Below are 22,274 nucleotides of genomic sequence, written 5' to 3' on the forward strand. Positions count from 1 at the left end.
CTGCATAAAACGAGATGCCATGAATGAGTTTGCCGTTAGCTGAGAAGAATCCAAAGTAGTGTCTACCTCTACAGCAGAGCCTCAGAAGGTTATTTGGATGCACCCATAGCCTTCCACCTCTCCTGACACCCACACATGCAGCTCACTGAGAGAAAGGCCATGTTTTCTCCATGCACCTCTATCTCATGAGGTACCTCCTACAGAACCAAACTACCGTGGGTGCTTAATAAAGGGTGGAGCAATAAAAAGTAAATGAATAAATGATGATCCTCAAATAGGAGAACACTGACTTATGTAAGCATCTATTTAAACAAATGCCATTAAGAACTGGAGTCTCATTGTGAAGCAAGACACAGTTGGAGTTTCCAGAAAGAGATTTCAATGAAATTATCAACCTTTGTTTTAAAATGGAGAGAACCTCACTTCCCTGTCAAATGTGTTTCTTTTTATGTTCCCACAATAGAAGCTCAAGAGAGAAGCAGCGTGGAATTGGAAGAGAATGGGGACATTAATACTGGATGGATCCAACCACCAACACATAAAACAGTTGCTGCACAGTCAATGTCTAATCCAAAGAGCTCTTTGTCTGAAGAATGAATGTGTAAAATAGTCTGCATCTGCCTGGCAGAAAGCAGGCAAGTGATCTATACACAAGTAAACACAGAAGCCACTGACCACTGAGCTTGGACTCTAAGGTGAGAATCCGAGGACAGGGAGAGAGTAGGACAGGACATCCCCTAAGACACCAAGACCCAATAAGCACAGCAGATTTGCTGGATGCCTGGGTAGTGTGGTTTTGCAGGAAGCTTTGTGGACAAAGGGACTTAAACCTAATTAAAATGGAAAAGGGCATCCCATTGGTGATTTCATAGATAAGGAGGAGAATAACAAGAAAATCAAGGGAGTGGAGTGAAATATGCGGCAAAGCACTGGGAAGATACAAACAGCTTGGTGCTGAGTCTGGGGAAACATTAAGGGCCGAGGCAAGAAGGAGTGACAGATGGTGCTGGCGCTGTGGATGGGCTCCATGTTGTCTTTGCTTCTGACTTCATAAAAGGAGCTGCCTCTTAGGAAGGTCTCCTAATGAGAGCTTCTTAATGAGAAAGCACAATGTTCAGAACGAATGGATGTAGGCCAGGCAGGTAGATTCCGGCCCCGGTCCCAGGAGGCTGGGTAGTGAGGAGGATTGTGGAAGCCTCTTGCTTTGCTGTGTGCCCTTCTCTGGAGCCCTGCAGTGTGACCAAAGAGCCAGTGTTGCAAGGGCAAGAGCAGCTCAGAAATTCAGCATGCCTGTCCTGGGAATGCTTCTCTTGCGGATTCTCTGCCAACTTGCCTGCATGAGCACCCACTTCCTCCCCATCCCTGGGCAGATCAAGAGGTTCTCCTTTCTACTGCAGGATGCCAATAGAAAAAGCAGCCTTTGCAAGCAGGTGTTTCCTGCCCAAGAGTCTATCCTCAGCAGAAAGAGATGAGCATAGAAGTTTAGTGCAATTCACAATAATCCTCACAATGAGAAACTCTGGAATTAGGGGCAAAGAAATAGAGGCATTTCCTCTGCAAACAAGAGACTGCTTGATGATGTGCCTTGAATTTCCATTTAAAAAGAAATAAATGTCTCCAAGAGTTCACAGTATCAAGTATTCTCTAACTGAAACATAATATGTCGCTATCAGAGTATCAGCAAGAAAATTACCCATTTTTACTTCAGTAGGGAGATTCTGTCAATTAAAAAATATTTTATTTCACAGTTAAAATGTTAGATTGAACCACAGGTCATGGCTCTTTCAGCCAAAATGGAAGTGGATGAAGGAAAAAAAGAAGCCCACTAAAAGGTATCAATACAGATGCTACCCTATTAGCCATATATTCATGGGTTACAGACCCATGGGTTCAACCAACTGTAGACAAAACATACTTGGGGAAAAATGTGTGCATATTGAACTATGTCTACCTATATGTGTGCCTATATGTATGTGTGTCTGTGTCTCTCTATGTATGTAGATATAAACGATTATATACATCTGTACTAGATAGTTACATCAACTTGACACAGGCTAAATTCATCTGAGAGGAAGGAACTTCAATTATGACAATTCTGCCATAAGATCAGGTTGTAGCCAGGCCTGTGAGCCATTTTCTAAATTAGAGATCAATGAGGGAGGGCCCAGCCCATTGTGGGTGGTATCATCCCTAAGCTGGTAATCCTGGGTTCTATAAGAAAGCAAGCTCAGCAAGCCATATGTAGAAAGCCAGTAAGCAGCACCCTCCATGGCCTCTGCATCAGCTCCTGCCTCTGGGTTCCTGCCCTGTTTGAGTTCCTGTTCTGGCTTCCTTCAGTGATGGACTACAATGTGGAAGTGTAAGCCAAATAAACCCTTTCCTACCCAACTTACGTTTTGGTCATAGTGTTTCATTGCAGCCATAGAAACCTTAACTAAGTCAATGATCTTCCTTTGTTTTCTTTCTAAATTCTGGGGTTACAGGTATGGGCTTAGTCAGATCTCTCTCTCTCTCTCTCTCTCTCTCTCTCTCTCTCTCTCTCTGTGTGTGTGTGTGTGTGTGTGTGTGTGTGTGTGTGTGTGTGTGTAGGGGGGTGATGAGTGAAAGCACACAGAGATCAGAAAACAAGGACAACGTTGGGCTTTGGTTCCATCTTGCGCCTTGCTTGAGACAGCGTCTCATTGTAGTTCACTGCTGTGTATACCACACTACTGGGCCAGTGAGCTCCCAGGAGTCTCCTCTACCTCCAGTTTCCCTGTGAAAGCACTGAGATTACAGATGTGAACTGCTACGTCTGTCTTAACACAGGCTCCACAGATTCAAACTCAGGACCTCATGCTTATGTGGTAAGTACTTTACCTACTGGACCACAGCATAGATTTTTCCCCCCAGTCCTGTAAATATAACAATGACCCTAAAATGTTTGGATCGGTAGTTCTCAACCTTCCTAATGCTAGAGCCCTTTAATACAGTTACTCACGTTGTGGTGACCTCCAACCATAAAATTATTTCATTGCTACTTCATAACTATAATTTTGCTACTATTATGAATTATAAGGTAAATATATGCTATGCAGGATATCTTATATGTGACCCCTGTTAAAAGGTCATTTGATCCCCAAAAGGAGTTGTGACTCACAGGTTCAGAAGTATTGTTTTATATTGTCTTAAGTGTTATAAGAAATCTAGAAATGACTGCAAGTATAGCAGTTATGTACTAAGAACATTTTATATGAACATTTGCAGAATCAAATATCCATAGGACATCCTAAGACAAATCTCCCAAGCTTCCTGCCCTTCTATTTACAATGCATCCAAAGATGCTTCCCATACACTGCACAGGATCTTCCCGTCGTCTGCTATGCTTTACCAATCAATAGACTGGCTCTGGATGTCTTACACAGCTCTTCAGGCCTCCTCCAGGGGAGTTCCTTTCTAGATTAAACACATTTTCCAGGGACTGGGGGCTTAAAGTTTTCCTTAATATACCAAATGGGCTTCAACTGTGCAGCATCTAAGGGGGATCCCCTGAGCAGGGAGTATGCAACACTGTTAGCTGTGAAGACTGGAAGGTTGAGATGGAAAGGAGGGGACACATACCAGAGCCTCTGTGGGGGGTAGCTCCTGCTTGAAGAGACTGAGACTCTGACAAGGCCACTGTCCTCCTAGGCCAAAATTACCCATGCAAAAGCTTTGACATCAGACTGGTCCTGGTTCACCTTCTGCATTGTCTTCTTGAATGTTGGTGTCCAGGAAGAGTTTCCAGAGATTCATCCAGTCGGTCATGTGTTGGCACCACTATTATTGATTTGTAATCTAATGTACTGGAGGTAGCATGAGGCCCTAAGGTCTGAAGCATCAACTCAGTGCAGAAAGGAGTTCTGCTCCCAAACCCCTGGTTATACTGTGTCTAAAGCAGTACCCACGCCATGCCTCCAGCTAGCCTAAATGTATAATCAACTGCCCTCTGAGCCTTGCCCTGCACAGAGATCACCATTCTCCATCTCCACATTCGAACGGAATTTCATATCTTTATAACACTACTTGATCCTGTCACCCCCTAAAAGAGCAGTGTGTGTGTGTGTGTGTGTGTGTGTGTGTGTGTTTCATCACTAGACCAAGACAATAATCTCTGATTCTGCAGCTGTCTTGCCCATCTTAAAATGTCTGTCACATACACAGCATCATTTAGTGATGGCTCAGAGATTAGCAGCTTGGGAAACTCCAGTTAGGACACTCCAGGATAAACATTCTCATATGGATAAAGATGACTCCATCACATTATACCACATCTGTATTATTTTTACATATTATTAAAATAAATATTATCTCTATGTTGATGGGCCCTGTTCCAGGCTCACCCACCTGCCAGCTGTGTGGTCTTTGGCAAGTAACTTAGTTCTGGGTGTTAGTTTTCTCTTCAGCAAAGCAGGGAAATAGCACTATCAGTCTCTTAATATCACTGTGAAGATTAAATAAACTCATATGTATAATGGGATTAGAATCAGGCCTGGCCATTGGAAATTCTTAAATTGTTACCTATTATGCTGTTATCATGAAAATGATTGACTCTCCTTATTGACCCCCAGGGTACTTAGAACATAAAATAAAATAAAATAAAAACAAAAAGCTTCACTCTACCAAGAGAATCGGGTTAGAAATTGTCGTTAATTACATGAGCTGTGCAAGCATCCCACCGGGAGCTAAAACGATGTAAAGGATTGTGAGTTTACCGACAGCGACTGAATAGAGCAGGTTCTTTGTACTGAGCAGCATCAATTTCAGGAGATACTACCAATTCTTGCCAGCCTCTCAGGACTTTGAGTACACAGACAAGCAAATGCCAAGATCTCATTCCCAGGCTCTCATTCCCATGTACAAAGCCATCTATCTGTGGGTATCTGATGTCAAGGAGAAGTCCCTTCTGTACGTCTACACTACACCTCCAGTCTTCATCATACCTCTACATGGTCTCCAGTTACATCTCCATCAAGTTACCCATCAAGGTGAGAGTGGATGAGCACTATAGCTCAGAACTTGGGGACCAGGTCAGGTAATCTGCCCCGAGGGGCTTTATTATGAAGTAGCCAGTCAGCCATGGGTGGAATCTGAAAACTTAGGAAGTATGGAAGATAGAGCAAACAAGCTCTGAGGGCAGTTTGAAGGAATGCACACTTTCTTCTGGATTTCTTTAGTCGCAAAGAACAAAGGCATAACTCAGAGACTCTTATGCAAAAAGAGGAATGTGATGAGTCACATGGCCAAAATGACCACGGGTGTTATTTTAGGTGACCAAGGAAAGTCTCCGAGAACTGACATTTAAATAGAAATGAAAACAAAGTCCAGAACACATGGCATGCCTCTCTAGGGCACAAGAGGTCCAGGTAAGGGAACAGAAGGCAGGAACAATCAGGGGGAGGACAGAGAGGCATTAGTAGAGCAGAAGATGCCAGGAGGCAAGGTCAGGTAGAGAGATGATGGAGTCAGGGACACTTGGGCCTTCTCCCCCATGGCAAAGAGTGTGGTGACCTATTTAGCAGACCGCCCACATTTTATAGATCAGAAGTCATAAAGGAACAGAACCTTATGAAAAAAATCAGGAAGTGAATTAACAGTTGCTGTATAGAGGGGACAACAGAGATCCAAATGTTTCCTCTGGTTAGAGATTGTCATGTCTTCCCGGTGTAACACTTCCTAACAGAACGTTCTTCGACTAACTGAGATGGAATATTATGCAGCACTGAAGTATCTCATGGGCCTTTCTTCTTCCAATTCTTTTGCTATCATCTTCTGAATAAGTATGTTATTTCCCCTCTTTCATACTGAGTGTTTTCAAGTATGACCTTATATTTTAAAAAAACATTGTTAAAAGTACTAGCAACAACCAGGTATGGCAGGGCACACCTGTAATCTAAGGTACTTGGGAGACTGGGGAAATGGGATTGCTTGAAGCCAGTACCTTGTCTCCCCTCAAGATGCTATTGACAAGTCTAAAATTTACTCTGAAATACACCAAAAGTAAGATGTATTCATGGATGACTAGAGGGAAAGACAGATGGACAGACGAGGGATGTTTGTCTTAATTTTGCTATATATACATTTGAACATTTTCATAATAAAATATTGGTAGAGAAAAATGATAATATTATACTCACCTGAATAACATTAGAAGCGATGATATTGTAAATATCTTTGAAAAACTGGTATTCACATGCCTGTAACTGCTTCCTGGAAATGTGTTTCTTCAGCAGAGTCATTTTTCCTTTTGTGACTGTCCATCATAAATGAGCTGACCACTGCAACTCATTATCATTGGAAAACTCTTTTTCCCAAAAAACTGTCTGCCATCGATAAACACATGAGTACAAAAGTCATGACTACCCCATAAATATCTGCACATTATCTCACAAATTATACCCTTTAAAGCCACAAGAAAATCAGAATTTGAAGCAATTTTGGATCTCGTCACTTCCCACCCTGAAACTGAAGACACACTACAGTGTCATTAGGAGTTTTTAACACTTAACTTCTAGAGTGTATTCTACAACCCACTTGCAAAAAACTATGTTGTGGCCTTACATTTTAGAATGCTTAGAACTGGTGAGGATATTTTTTAATTACTTGGATTTCAAATCTTTGGTAAATGAACTATTCTGATCAACTCTCTGGCTCACTAGAAGTCTGACTGATTACACACATTATTTCACTGAGCACCTATGCTATAGGAGGCACTGTCCTTGGTGACCAAGACACACAGGACAGTCTTTCTCCTCTAGGGACTCAGATTCTAGAGTGAAAAAAAAAAATGAAAGCAAGATGCACTGGAAGGTGCTGTAAGTAGGCACCATAATGTCACTTGGGATGGCTCTTCTTGGTTGTCAACTTGACTACATCTAGAAGTGATTAAAAACCAAGCAGCTGGGCACATCTGTGAGGGATTTTTTTTTCCTAACTAAACCATTTGAAGTGGGAAGACCCACTTTCAATTTGAGTCTTTTGAGGTGGGAAGATCCACCTTTAATCTGGTCTACACTTTCTGCTGGCAGCCCATATAAAAGACATGGAAGAAGGAAGCTTGCTCTCTGATTGCTTGCTCTCCCTAGCTAGTCCATTCCCTCATTAATATTAGAATCTGCTTCTTCATGATTCCATGATTCTGATATATACTGAAGACCAGTTGAGACATCCAGCCTCATGCACTTAACAATTACTGGATTCTTGGACTTTTCACTAGTAAATAGCAATTGTTGGATTAGCCTTCAAACCATTCTTTTTTTTTTTTTTTTTTTTTTTTTTTTGGTTTTTCTGAGACAGGATTTCCCTGTGTAGCTTCGTGCCTTTCCTGGATCTCACTCTATAGACCAGGCTGGCCTCGAACTCACAGAGATCCACCTGGCTCTGCTTCCCGAGTGCTGGGATTAAAGGTGTGCGCCACCACCACCTGGCCCCTCCTTCAAACCATTCTAAGAAATTCTCATCCATCCTCTCTCTCTCTCTCTCTCTCTCAATCTCTCTCTCTCTCTCTCCCTCTCTCTCTCTCTCTTTCTCTCACATACACACACACATATACATATATAAAATCTACTTGTATGTGATAATATAGTAAATTATAATTTATATGTAATATATTATATATATATATATATATATATATACACATATATATATATATTCACTCTCAAAGTTCTGTTTCTCTACAGAACCCTGACTAATAAATCCCCCAAGGCACAGTGTTTTAAAGGCTTGGTTCCTAGCAGACACTATAAGAGGCAGAGGAACTTGGAGAGGCAGGATCTAGTAGGTGGTCTTTAGTTCTTTTAGAGTGTGTCATTGAAAGCTCTACTGAAGGTCATTTTTCTTCCCTTATATCCCAGCCATGAGGTGAGTGGCCTTTCTTTGCTATCATGCCTCCCAAACACATAAGGGCTAACCAACCATGAACTGAAAATGCCAAAACTATGAGGCAAAGTAACCCATTTATATTATATGTTCATCTACCTCAGTTAATTCGCTCTAGTAGAGAAAGGTGACTATCATATAAAAGGTGATGTGACACACTGTGGAGGTCTGACTGAGAATGGTCCCCTAGGCTCATAGATTTGGATGCTCAGTCCCCAGTTGGTGAGCTGTTTGGGAAGGTTAGAACATGTGGCCTTGTTGGAGGAGTAGTGTTCTTGTTGGAGATGTGTCGCTGGAGGTAGGCTTTGAGCTTTCAAAAGTCTATGCCAGATCCTGTCTGTCTCTCAATCAATCTCAATCTCTCTCTCTCTCTCTCTCTCTCTCTCTCTCTCTCTCTCTCTCTCTCTCTCTCTCTCTCCCTGTTTGCCTGAGAATCAGGATGCAAAGCTTTCTATGCCTCTGACACTTTAATCAAGCTCCCAATGAAATGCTTTCCTTTATAAGAGTTATTTTGGTCATAGTGTCTCTTCACAGCAAAAGAATACTAAGACATACACTGATGAATTTCATAAGGAAAACATATAAAAGGACAACATGAGAGAAAATAATAGCTCAATGGTATGGGAGATAAAGGGAGGTAGAGGTGGCATTTTGTCTCCCTTTTAGACAAGGCATCCAAGGATGTCCAAAGGAGAGTCTGGGTGAACGATGAGTAAGTAGAGTAATCAGATTCAGGCCAACAGGATTCTATTCAGAGAGAGCTTGCTAATCATAGACACTGGAGTGAAAATGTCTAAGGAATTAACTGGCAGTCTAATAGAGGTCCCTGTGGGGATTCAGCAGGGGTAGGGCTGGAGAGTTAGCAAGGGCCAGAATCATGCAGTGGGTCTACCAATTGCTTTTGATTTCATTATAAAAGAAATAAGAAATGATGGGAGTGATCAGGTGCCTATAATTAAAAATTAGCTTCCTGGATCCATACCATTCCTGGTACAAAGAAACTCCAAAGATTGAAAATGCCAAAGTCAGTGAAAGTAACAAGGCTCTGGGGAAACTGGGAGGTCTGTGGAGACAAAGACACACTGGCTGAGGTACCAAGTGATAACTAGAAACAACAATTAATGAGTATCTTGTACGTATCCAGAATCAGGACTCATGTTAAAGGTCATACATTCCTCATACCCCAAGAATCAGGTCAGTCAAAGCCCTCATTTTTCATCTGGCCTTCCTGGGGCACAGAGAGAAAAGCACCTTCCTTTAGTCACATGGCTCCCAAAAGGCAGCGCCAGGACTTGAACCAGGATCCAGAGGAATCCAAGATCTATCTTCTTCACTGAAGTCAAATGTCTGTAATACACAAACTCTTTGGATGGCATGTTGGGGAACATGAGAATCACAGTCTCGAGGCAACACAATGGCTCAGCTGGTAATAGTACCTGCACTGAGCCTAATAGGCTGAGTTCAAGCTGCCAAACCCATGTGTAAAGAGAGAATCAACCCCCACAAGTTGTCCTCTGACTTCTATCCATGTGCCAAGGTATGTACATGCATGCACAGGCATACCTAGACAGTAAACAATTTTAAAAAATATATTAAAAGGAAAAAAGATAGTGTCTATAAACTGGTAATTAGTAGGCTAAATATTCATATTCTCATAGTTCATCATCACACAAGTACACATATATATATATATATATATATATATACATATACACACAAACATACATATACACACATACACATATATGCAATACATATACACACACATACAAATATACATACATACACACATATGCACATACACACACATATACACACATACATACACACATACATACACACACACATATGCTCATTGGGCTAATAATATAAAGAGGAGAGAAGACAAAGAAAGAACATGGCTGGACGTTTCCAGGTTTGCCGTCTTTTATGCGTCAATAGCCACATGCTCACAACATGCTTAGTTCATAAAAGGCGTGCACACCACAGCAGGCTAGAGAGGTCTTGTGTTCCTTTCTGGTCCAAAGTAAACAAGTTAGTTTTATTCCTGGGACCCATCACCAAGCTTCAGGAGAAAAACATTGTTCCCGGGTGTTTTCTTGCTACAGCGCCTTTGTGCACTAGTGATTGCTGTAATTTGCCCTCCATAATAAAACAGAATCATTACCGGATGACGAGTTACAGCAGCTTCTGAGCTGGTTGCTTCTTCCATCACCTTCTATTGTCACTGCTATTTACTGGTGTTGTTTGCCTTTGGGAGCCCTGGTACAGCTCTGTCAGTAGCCGCTCAGCCAAAAATGACATGAAAGGTACCCAGGCATTTTGAAGGAGAAGGGGCAGGTGTGTGTGTGTGTGTGTGTGTGTGTGTGTGTGTGTGTGTGTGTGTGTGTACACATGTGTGGGCAAGTACACTCACTCGAGTGGATATGTGTGGACATTGGATATCATCCTTGATACTCCTCCATCATAGCTTTTGGGTCAGTATATCTCACTGAACTTGGAGCTCCTTGTTTTGGTTAGATGTGTCTAGCCAGGAGCCCCCAGAATCTGCTTGTCTCTGCTCCCCAGTGCTCAGGGTACAGGCCCTTAAGATACAGGGTACAGGGTACATGCCGGGGTTTTCACAGAGGCCGGGGTTTTGAACTCAGGTCCTCATATCTGCACAGCAAGCACTTTTCCCACTGAGCCATGCTCCCAACCCCAGAAAAAGGGAGGAGTCCATATCTTGATCTAGTGTGGATAATTAAATCGATACAGAGCATCCCAGTGACTCAGCCATCCAGCCTAGCCTGGTAAGCTTAGGTTCACACAGCCCCTCAGTCCGAGAGGCAAGCATTCAGATGCATGTATAAAAGGCCATTTGAACATTAAAGGAAATTAAAAGACAGGAAATGGCACTGAGATAATATGGCCAAAGACCCAAGGAGCAAAGAATGATAAAGCATGAGCTTTGGAGGCACTAACTCAAATATCAGGACTGGCAAGTGGCCACACTGAGAAGCTATCCTGTGCTAAGAAAGATCCAACCTGGTGTCCCAACAGGGCCTTCAACTGTTATAGGACAACTCCATTGTCCACTCCTATAGGGAGAGTAGGACTCAAGCAATTCAGACTTTAGCCTGGGTGCTGCTGCAAGTGCTCCCATTTTTTTTAAAGGCATCCTTAAGATACAAGGGCAGGGTATTGATAGATATGGGCATTTGGACAAAACTGTGTGCATCTGTACTACCACGCTTTCCTCCATGATCCTTAACTTTCTTCTTCTGTCTTAAAGAGTGACAATACTACAGCTTCAGCTTGAATATGTTCCCTCTCCAATTAGAGTGTTGTCAACATAACAACATTGAGACGTGGGGTCTTAACAGGCATATAGGTGATGTGAGCTCCTCCCTGGCACTTGAAATTGGTGTTCTTAGGAAGGCACTTGACTTTTATCTTCTACAAGGAAGGTGCAGTAAGAAGACCCTTACCATCTGCCAGGACCTTGATTTTGGACCTCTGACCTACTGAACTATGACAGAACAAATGCCTGTCTTTTATAAACTATCCAGCCTCCTGAATTGAGTTCTAGCAACACGAAGCAAGCCAGGTCAACTACCAACCTCCTAAGGGTTGTTAAAAAGGTATGTGTGTGCTCGATACATATAAAACACGAGAAAAGGCCAAGCACAAAGAAAGTCAGCTAATTATGAGTGATAGTCTTCCTTTGTACCAAGGATAAGGCCTCAGACATTGGCACATCATCATCATCATGCACCACAGTGGCCTGCCTGGCGTAGCCATCTGTCTGTCATCTGTCTCTCACTCTGTCTGCTTACACAGAAAGTTGAGTTACTCATGTTCAAAACATATAATCACCCTTGGCCCCTCTCTTGCCCACTTCAGACCTACCCTTCACAAACCCTGTTCTCCTCCCTTTCTGGCATACAGCCTAACAGACAGACTTGACGGATATCTATAACTATGTATGTATAAAATGAATGGGTGTTTTAAATGCTTTTCATTTCATTTGCTATTATTTCATTAAAGATCAACATGGGTTATTCACTGCTTCTCCTGGCCATATCCCTCATGTTCCCTCATGGCTGGTTCAAAAGAGTCTCCAATCACCCTCCAAATCATCATGCCAGTGCGAGTGGCCTCCTTGCTCTCTATTCACTGCATTTCTTTAAAATATCTCCCATAACTTTCATGAATTTTCTTTAAAGAACATGGCTAGTTACTTTTGATCTGGTGCAGTTTACAATGAATATGTAACTGCTAAAGTCTCTGGGCAGGTATAATCAGCCCTGGGCTCCACATGGGCTTCAGTACACTAAAGCCTGGCCACTAACCTGAGCTCAGGTTAGTTTCCTCATCTAAACACTCTTTTGGATTTCCTGCTCTGACTTTCCTCAAACAAGCAATGACAGTGAGAGGATCTGGCAACACCAGGAATCATGTTCCCTTGGCCTCCAGAAAACAAAGACGTGTTCCACCTGGACTACTTGTTCATCATTCTTCTGGGAACCCTGCTTGCTGACAGGCTCCTGAGGAAGCCAGCCTGCACCAAACAGGATGCTTCCTTGTAAATAGGAGATGGTAGATGGGGGCTCTCCACCTGGGATACTGAGGAGGTAAAGTTTACTCTAAGGGACCTCCCTAAAATAATGTGTGTCATGGAACTGAACATGTGAGTGGGGTATAGTGTAATAATTCAACACACACAGAGACTGCTATTGTAATGACCTCCTTAGGAGATGTAAAGAGGTACATGTTCATCCCCAAAAGGCAGGGCACTGACAGGTCCAAGAAAGGATTTCATTCAAATCCAGCCTGGTGAACCAATGATTGGGAGGGGGCTACTTACAAGAGCATGGCTGAATGATGGACAGCCACGCTATCGGGATGACTGGAGAACAGCTTACTGGAATTTAAATGATCAATGGTCCTGTCCTAGTCAACTGTTTACCTCCTATGCAGTGGTAACTGGAGTCTCGGAGAAGGAAGGAGCCTGCATTGAAGAGCTCATGAAAACCTTTCGATTCCTCCAACTGGCGCCAGGGATAAGATGCTAACGTGACCACTCTCATGAGGGCCTCTTGTGGGCAACCAAAGCTGCTCTGCTTCAATCAAGCAATGATCATGTCAAATAAGAGGAACCGTCTGTGCAGCCTGTTCACCAATCACAAAAGGCTAATTACCATTTCCCTCTCCCTACCTTTATTTGTAGCCTTCAAAACCCTTCCTTCTAGATCTCCATGTTTTTATGGACTATAGTCAACCCCACACATGCATGCACACACACACAGAATTTCCTTCCCTGGAAGATACATAAACAACCCCTTTCTCCTAAGGTCCCAATGACAAACTGAAGTTGGAGTCCACCAAAGTTCACCCCCGGAACCAATGAGTTTACTAGGCTTACTTACAGGGCATGGGTGACCTTAAAGTAGACACACTAGGAAGTCTTCACCCAGAATGCATCATGGCCTCTCCATAGCCCCCATAGACAAAATTCCTTCCCATGAACCTTCTCCAGCCTTCCTACTCAAGCCCAATGGTTCTCAACCTTCCTAATGCTGAGACCTTTTAATACAGTTCCTCATGGTATGGTGACCCCCACATCCATAAAATTATTTTGTGGCTACTTCATAAATGTAATTTTGCTACTGTTATGAATTGTACTGTAAGTATTTTTGGAGACAGAGGTTTGTCAAAGGGGTCATGACCCACAGGCTGAGAACTGCCGTTACCTCTCCCAGCAACTGCTGAGGCCATATGCAATTAGGATAAATCACATGCAAATGGCTGGGAGATGTGGCTGGGTACTTAGGTGAGAGTCCAGTGACCCTCCCTAGCCCTTCCTTCTGTATGGGGATGCCCCTACCCACAGGGCCCACAATGATGCCCTTTGCAGGCCAGCATAGCTGATGTGATGACAGGTGCAGGCGTTTGGATTGGAGGCTAACACCATACAAGACAGACACTGAGGTAAAGAACGTTACATAGAAAGTTCCTCATATTGGCTAGGGATTGTAACCCTGCTGCATAGCTGACAATATTGGAATGTAAGGAGTTCAAGTGAGTCAGACAAGATGGTTTCTCTATTAAATGACTGAGATGGGACCAGAGCCAGGTCCCCCTGGCCTGTTATGTTCCACATTCACGTTGCTGATAAAACTCACCCTCACCAAGTCTTCTCACAGCCAAGAGCTAGGATCATGCTGTACCATGTCTCCTTATTTGTCCCCACATTGGTCCTGATGTCACTCGCATGGCTGTCTCTACTTAAACAGGTAGCACGTGACCTGGACTCAAACACTGACCTACCACTACCCTCAGCTGGACCTGGTCACATGTCAAGATGTCCATTTTACAGGTGAAGGAATTGGGAATGGGGCTCAGGTCTCACAAGAATGGTAGCTATCCTCAGCTTTCCAAGATACCAGGCTGTCAGATACTCTGCTCCACAAAGAAGCAATGAGCCAGCTTCCCAAGGGTTTTCTGGGTATCTCCACAATTAAATGCCACAGAAGCAGAAGATGCACTGTAGGCAAATGCGCTGTGGTCCTGCATCCACAAAAGAAGGTCCTTCCAAAGCCAGACTCTGAAAATTGCTAGGATCCCCCAGACACACTAAGAGCACCTGCTTTAAGAAGCCATTACTGAAAGTCAGCAAATTATAGCCTTTCTCTCTATAACTGCTTTCAGGATTGAGGCCCAGTGGGATGTATGCTGTAGAATTAACAGGTGATTGTCCCTCTTGGGCTGGTCCCTACTAGGTTCCTGCCACCCACTAATTGCTCTTGTTGGGTGGCAGACTTCCCAAAATAGAACAGTCTTGAACTGGTCCATCTGCTAACTGAGCTGGAAGTGAAGTGAGGGTCTTTTTGCACAGGATTCTGGGACCTGTAAGGATTGCTTCCAAGCACTGAGTGGGCTCTACACTCTACGGATGGTACACAGCCCTTAGAGTATGCTCAGTGAGGTGGATAGGAGAGATGGCCAGCCACAAAGGAGCCAAGACTTGTCCAAGAACTCTTGTTGTCCACCAAGTTAAGTTTGGGAGGTACTGGGCATGGAATGAAACACATCTGAATTCTACCCTCGTAGGTGTTTGGGGGAAGCATTCAAATAAATAGAGCAATAAACTGCTTCTGTCACCCGAGCTCCACCCTACAGAGTTCACAAGAAGCCTAGTTTTGCTAGAAGCCAACTTACCACCATCTACTTCCTTTCTTAACTCCTTACTGTACTCCACTCTCCATCCCTCTCTGCTGTGACTTCTGCCCTGAGCCATATGCCAGCCTAGAAGGTGGTCAGTCAGTTTTGCTGTCCAACTTCTTTTACTTAGGCACCACCTAGACATAGATCTCTCTCCTCCTCTAACTCCTGCCCGGTAATTATCTCCCCAAAGGCTCTAACAGTGTGTCACCTGAGGTCCCAGGACAGTCTGATACATAGCCTATCCTCTAGGTGACACATCCCAGGAAAAGTGGTCCCAGATAGGTGAGCACTGTGCACCTCTATGCAGGTGATGGATAGATAAAGGGAGCTTAGGGCAAAGAGAGATGACAAATAGTAAGCTGCATCTCTATTTGAGTTTTTATTGCTTCTTCTTGACATGACAGGCGCTCTTAAAGAAACGTACCCTTCATCCTAATCCCAACGGGTATTAGTTCAAAGCGTTCCTCAACCCTTCCATTCACAGCTGCAGTTCCCAGATAAATCAGAGAGCCCGAACTTGACTCACAAATGTATCCAATGTGTTTCGGAACAGCCTAAGCAAATACACATGTGTCTCAGTCATATGTGAAATACATCCCAGTAAAGCTTACCTTAAAAGAATGCAAGAGTAATGATGTTCTGTGTTGGGGGGAAGGAGGGGGGACAATGATTAAATAGCTGTTATTTTAAATTCTAACTACTCAGTTATTAAGACAAGTTACACACATGACAAACATCAGGGAGGAGATGTGAGAGTCTAATTTAAAGTCATTGACTATGCAAATGTGGAATTTCAAAATATGTAAATGTACCACACTGTGATAAAAAGGAAGGATATGCGGGGCTAATTTCTTCCTGTTAATTCTGCTAAAATAACTCCTTTATTGTTGCGTTCCTGTCAGGGCAAGGTCTCTGTGTTGTTGTTGATGAAGGCTTAATGCTCTTTTCCTAGAATGAAGTTTGATTAATTATTTTTTTCCATAAGTTGCCTGCACAGCAAGATAAGTGCTGCATATTCAAATGTAGACGCTTTGAGCATTCTTCATCTCCTCCTCCACCTGAGAGATATGGCTCCAGTCATCATTCTAGTGTGCTAGCAAGGGAAGAGATTGCCACTCTGGTGCTTTGGTTCTTGTTTGTTTTGTTTTTGTTTCTAATTCTACCAATGAGATCAGACGGGGAATGATTTCCACTAGGTCAAGACTTCTTAGAGACTGGAAGAAAACACACAACTTGACAAGGAAGACATTTGCCAACTAAGAGCCTAAACTAGGGCTGGATTCCTCAAATATTAAAGGTGAAGAAAATCTTGGGACAAGTCTGAGCTGGGGGTTTGGAGAGAGAAGAACCCCATATCATCTTAAACTATTATATTACCTGGAATCATCTTCCCCCAGCTTCCACTTCACAGTTTTATTAATCTAATTTCACAGAGCCCTATCATTTAAGTGGCATGATGTGTGTGCAGCACAGAGCACAGAAGCTTAGCAAGTAAGAAAGGATCTTATTGTTCTCTCTGCTGTGACCAAATACCTTATAAGGAGCACTTTAAGGAAAGAGAGGCTTTGTTCTGGCTTACAGTTCCAAGGGACACAGTCTATCACAGTAGGGAAGGCAGGGTAGCAGAGTTAGAGGCTGGCTGGTCACATTGTATCCACAGCCATGATACAAAGAGTAACCAGGAAGTAGGGACAGGAAGTGAAACCTCAAAGCCAGGGCAGCATAACCTACTTCCTCTAGCAGGGCTTTACTTTCTAAAGGTGCCACAGCTGTCCTAAACAGCTGGGGATCAAGTGTTTGAACACAAGAACCAATGGGGGACACTGTAGGATTATGTTATACGTCACCAGCCTGCTACCAGAGTCCCAGCCTAAAAAACAGGCGTGCCCTCTCTGTGCTCTCTTTCCATACTCTGCAGCCACAAGTGCCCCCACTTAACCAATAGACATGTCATATGGAAGGAGCAATGGACATACTCAGTAGCATGACAACATTGATAATGATGATGACCATATGGATGGCAACTGGGACCATGCCTCCAGCTAGCTTTCACAAGGTAGGCACCGTAATTACAAGAGCTATTAAGTGTCCTGCCTAGAAGTTTTCAAACTTCATCTGCTTAAGACAATTATGTTCCCTGAATGAGGTTGTAGCCATTTCTGACTGATGAATATATTGGTTATAAACTCAGTGATTTCAAGGACAGAGTAGGAATAGCTATGCCTGGGAACTAAGTGGACATCAATGGACCAGGCAGTCCTGGTGATGGTAAGCTCTATGTTAACAGAGCCCTGGATGACCACACCTCTCCATCTCTCAAGCTTTAAATCCAGGTATTTTTATATTACTTTGTGTTTCTCTTTTCAGCAACTGTAAATTTTAGGAATTTACTCTTCCAAATTTCTTTATGTAGACATAAACTTTTATTTACACCACTGGTAGGAAACTATGCATATTGCTTTGTGACAAGATCTTTTTATCATATGAGCTAGCTTTCTATAAAAATAAAAACAGATCTACATCACTACTTTAACAGCTACATAAAAGTAACATTATTTTTCTAGTTTTATATATAATTCCTTCTTATCCTTAAAGCCTATACAAACAGATCAGGGCAGGCCTAGAGTCACAGGTACATAATTCTGATATAGTTTCACCTTTTTCTTTGTTCATCTCTCCTAAAGCAATACCATGAGAATGAACTGATTCACCATCACATGTGTTTGTAACAGACTCTCACACACACGAGATTAGATCTAGGACAATGGCCACTGACTGGACTCACCACACTCTGTTCACCTTTGCCAAGCCAAGGCTGGGTCGCCCCTAGAAGTAAAAATCATCTCTAGTGCTCGCTTCGGCAGCACATAGACTAGAATTGGAACGATACAGAGAAGATCAGCTGGCCCCTGAGCGAGGATGACACGCAAATTCGTGAACCATTCCATATTAAAAAAAAATCACCTCTAGCACAACTGACCTAGAGGCCAATTCTGATTGCCCTCTCTGAAGCAGAAGGGCTGTGCACCATCCTCAGACCACGACTACCACAGCAACAGGCTGCACAGACAGGTAGGCAGACTGGACTCCACAGCAGCCTAAGAGAGGCCACAAAAGTTGCTTGCCTGCCCTGCTTGCCTGCAAGCTCCCCAGCTTTCCGCAGGAGCCCCTCATTCACTCACCTCTGGGGTGACTATGTTGGGGGCCACTGTCTGCACAGCCACAACTTTTCACAAGTTTCACCCCCTGCTCAGGGGTGAGAAAGCATCTCATTGGCTGGTGTGGGATGCCACAAGCCACTCCCATGATGATCTAGATTTTCATCTCTCCTCCACTTGAGGCTTCCAGAAGGCTCTTGGAGCTTTCCCTTTTGAACCTGATAAAATGACCCAGAGTCACTGAGTGGGACAAGAAAGGCTCTCAGAATATTCCCCAGGAGTTGATTAGCCTCACCAACTGATACCAACCAAAAAAAAAAAAAAATCAATTAAAAAGCATATGAAAAAAATCTTCCCATATTTGTTCCTGATGATACAAAGCAGTACACATCTATTCAAACAGCCAGCGAGCCAGGGACGTGCAGTGAACGACCTTCTAGCTGATTTTGAACAAAGCCTCTGATTACCAGCAAGGGCTGTCATCTGTCTGCTGAATGTGGCGTAAATGAAACACCAATGAATCCCTAACTACCTTTTCATTTTCCCCTCCTAACCTAATTTAGAGAGCGTAAATAATTTCACTGTTTTCAGGCCCAGCTGCTCCTGTTCTCCATAGGGGAAACTGAGTAACGACCCCAAAGCTGCCGCCAAGGCCACCAACAATCTCCAGTTGCACATAGTGAATATGCATTCAAAATATTGCCAGAAACAGTTCTGCTGTTAGTAATTTGTACAATCAGAACCAGTGGTCTTTTATTATTGTTATTATTATTACTGCTATTATTATGGTTTTATTTTGTCATTTGAATCTTTTGATGGTGACATGTCAGTAATTCGCTGTAATTTCCTGCCACCCACAAACCTTTTAAGATTTCTTTCACTGTGGCTGAGTATAAATTAAGTGACATTATTTCCTGCCTAGCCCAGTGTGCTGGAACAACATTATACTTTGAAAACACCAAGCTGGAACAAGCCCCTTGGTGCAGCGTTGCCTTCCACGGCCAGCCCAGCCCACCCGCTCAGGTGGAGCTGTAGACTGGGCATGCACTCCTCCTCCAGAGCAGCCCCGAGGTCCTAAACACAAGGAACCAGATGGCCCAAGAGCACAGGTAGGGTTATTACACAGTCTCTGTAGAGACTTCCTGGTGGGACATAAGTGCTCTTTGGTTAATGGCAGAAAACAGTGTTATAATGTCATATGAGGTGAGCATTCCATGGCCACAATCTTCTTTTCCAGGATGCTTGGACCACTTGCTCTCAAGCAAAGCCCTGGAAAGCTTTTAAAACTAAATTTTGTAAAGGGAGAATAAAAACAAGCAGCCAAAAGTGGGAGGTAGGATTTTAAATGACATTTTGCTATGAACACAGAGATTTTTCTTTTTTCATTTCCTTCTCTGTTTCCATAACAGAGACCAAATGTAAACTCCATGGGTGGAACCCAGGAGCAATAGATCCTCCAGGACAGAGAAAGGATGGCTAAGCTGGCACTCATGGGAATGCTGTGGCTCTTCACCACTCCGTCTTGGAGCAAAGCTTCCTCTAGCGTGAGGTGCTCACCCCATCATATCATCATGACCCATGTGGCAAGTACATTCATTCGGACATTCACTAAGCAAAGGGAACACGGTGTCAGGATTCCTCCCCTGATGACCTCTTGGTTCTAGTAGGGGACTGAACAATAGGCACTGAGGTAAAATACTTGGAACTCTCCACACATCATGATGACAGGGAAGTAATGACTTGGAGCAGGAACTTTAGATGTTGCTCTGTTTCAGCCACTCCACAGCTGGGACACAGCCTGGACCAGATGAGGAGTGGCTGACAGAAACTGATGGGACTGCTCTCAAATTCTCTCTGACCTCTCAGGGAACAGCCACCAAGTTTATGAAAACCTCTTGTACAGGCTTGGAACCCAGCTTGTCATACTTCACAGGGAGAAGTGAACACAAGCTCATGGGCACCCAGCTCCACACTCCAGCATCCTGCTCATGGGCACAGGGATGAACATTGAGGGGCATACGTGAGCTCCCCTGTTGAGTGAAGGCCTCCCAAGGCTGACTTCCTCCCACAGCTCTCCAGGAATCAGGGTCCTCATTCTCTCTCTCTCTCTCTCTCTCTCTCTCTCTCTCTCTCTCTCTCTCTCATATGTGTAAAAGAGGCAGGGAGGGACTGGAAGACCCCAAGACTTCTCTGCACTTCAACTCAAGTAGATTTCTCTTTGCTTGGGCTTTTTCTGGCCACAAGAAAGAGTTATAGCATATGTCACTCAGGGTTTGGTTGATCTTGACCCCAGAGTGGAGATCTGGGAGGCCAGTAGCAAAGCCTTGGGGAGTACTCTGTAGGTTTTAACACTGGTCAGGTTTAACACTGGAATAAAGGAAACACACAGCACAGCATTAACATGAGTAAGGGTTAATAGGCAGTTAGCCAAAATGATAAATAAAAAAGTAGGCAATGAGCATGTATAAAAGTGGTTAATAACTATGTATCACTTTTAGGAAGAGTGGGCCCAGGTGATTTGGGGGCTATGACAATACTGAGAAGCTGTTTCTAGAACTCATCTAAACAGCTTGCACCCCACACAAAGGAAGCCTAGTATACAGGAAGATAAAGAGAAAGGGAGGATCCCCAAACACGTCAATCAGAGTGCCTGAGCTCCAGACCTCCCTGTTAGAGGGTGAGATTTTCCCTGGGCCTGGCGCACTGTCAAGCGGTTCTCTCTGATTTGGTGTCATTTGCCTCACACCTCAGTAGGGGTCTGGAAGAGACCTACCAGCACCAAGGAAAAGGCCCGGAGGACGTGAACCATCACTTCCAGCTTATGGGATGACAAAGGCCAAAAGTCAACTAATGACCACTGAGGGAGGACGGTGCAAACACAGTGTCTCACCAACCCCACAGGCAGCAGCTGGGCAACGCAGGCCCAAAGCCTTGATTCTGCGTCAAATACAAGGCCAAATTTCTCTACAGGAGAAGATATCATGTTGTTGCCAACAACAGTAAAAGGCCTACACTTGGCCTCAGTATTCATCAAGAGAACTGCTTGTCTGTAACACCAGAGAGTGCATTCTATAATTATGAAAGCTAAGAGAAACCTATATTCATCATCATGTAAAGAATGTTTACAATATGTATTGTTTTTAAACGCTGGCTGCCAACCACTTGGCATTAAATACATTGGACACAGAAATCCCCGGTGGGTAAAAAAAGCCCACACACACTATGAATACCCTACAAGCATGACTGGCAGCTTCAAGCTTTGAGACTGTGGAGAGCTGAAATGCCCCAGACCCAGAGGCAGCATTGCCTTAGATGGTCTTTAATCTGCTCAAAGCCACCTCACCTACCTACTGTATATGACTTCACAGCCTTTTAACTACCAGACAAAACCTTTGGAAGGTGTAACTTAACGGAACACTGCCTTCCGCCAACCCCAAATCTAAGAATGTCATCAGACAACAGCATCTGAGACTTACAGTTGAGCTCCACGCACCTGACTGGGTCCACCTGCCGGAAGCTACCACAAATAAGTTAGGTAAATGCCTTGGTTAGTAACTTCCTTCTGTGACAGGAAGTGTTCAATGAACTGATTCTATGCTTAAACATGTTATTTGAAGCAATCCAAATCCATGTTCCTGGGCTACCTGGGCCACTCATATTTGGCTCATAATAAATGATCTCTTATTCCCCCTGAGTTAATAACTGTGTTTTGTGTCAGGGTTTGGGCATCCAATGTGGGACTCCAAGGACAAGCCTTGGAAAACACAATACAGAAAGAATAACAGGATTGGTGTTAGGTACCAGCATGGGCCTTTGTGCCCAAACAACCCTGCTTCCTTGTGTGGATTTTGATGAGTTCTTTCTTTGGCCCAGATAACCAATTTGTTTTGTACAATAGTCCACTGGTTTATTCTGGGATGGCTGTTGGTTATTCTCTGATTTTTTTTTCTTTAAAGAGAATTGTAGTTGTTTAGGAATATCCAGTCAGAGCATGTATCTGAGAACATT

General features: G+C 43.5%; 1 protein-coding gene and 1 non-coding gene across 3 annotated transcripts in view; one reads left to right on the plus strand and one right to left on the minus strand.

Annotated features, from left to right (window-relative positions):
- Positions 1–22,274, minus strand: part of Cacna2d3 (calcium voltage-gated channel auxiliary subunit alpha2delta 3) — an 844,799-nt gene that overhangs the window by 607,656 nt on the left and 214,869 nt on the right. The gene's annotated exons all lie outside the window — the stretch shown is intronic.
- On the plus strand, positions 17,957–18,062 carry LOC118591722. The gene has a single exon (XR_004946010.1). It is a non-coding gene; the product is annotated as a U6 spliceosomal RNA (small nuclear RNA).

The sequence above is a fragment of the Onychomys torridus genome, chromosome 9, assembly GCF_903995425.1.
Source record: "Onychomys torridus chromosome 9, mOncTor1.1, whole genome shotgun sequence".
Classification (NCBI taxonomy): Eukaryota; Metazoa; Chordata; class Mammalia; order Rodentia; family Cricetidae; genus Onychomys; species Onychomys torridus.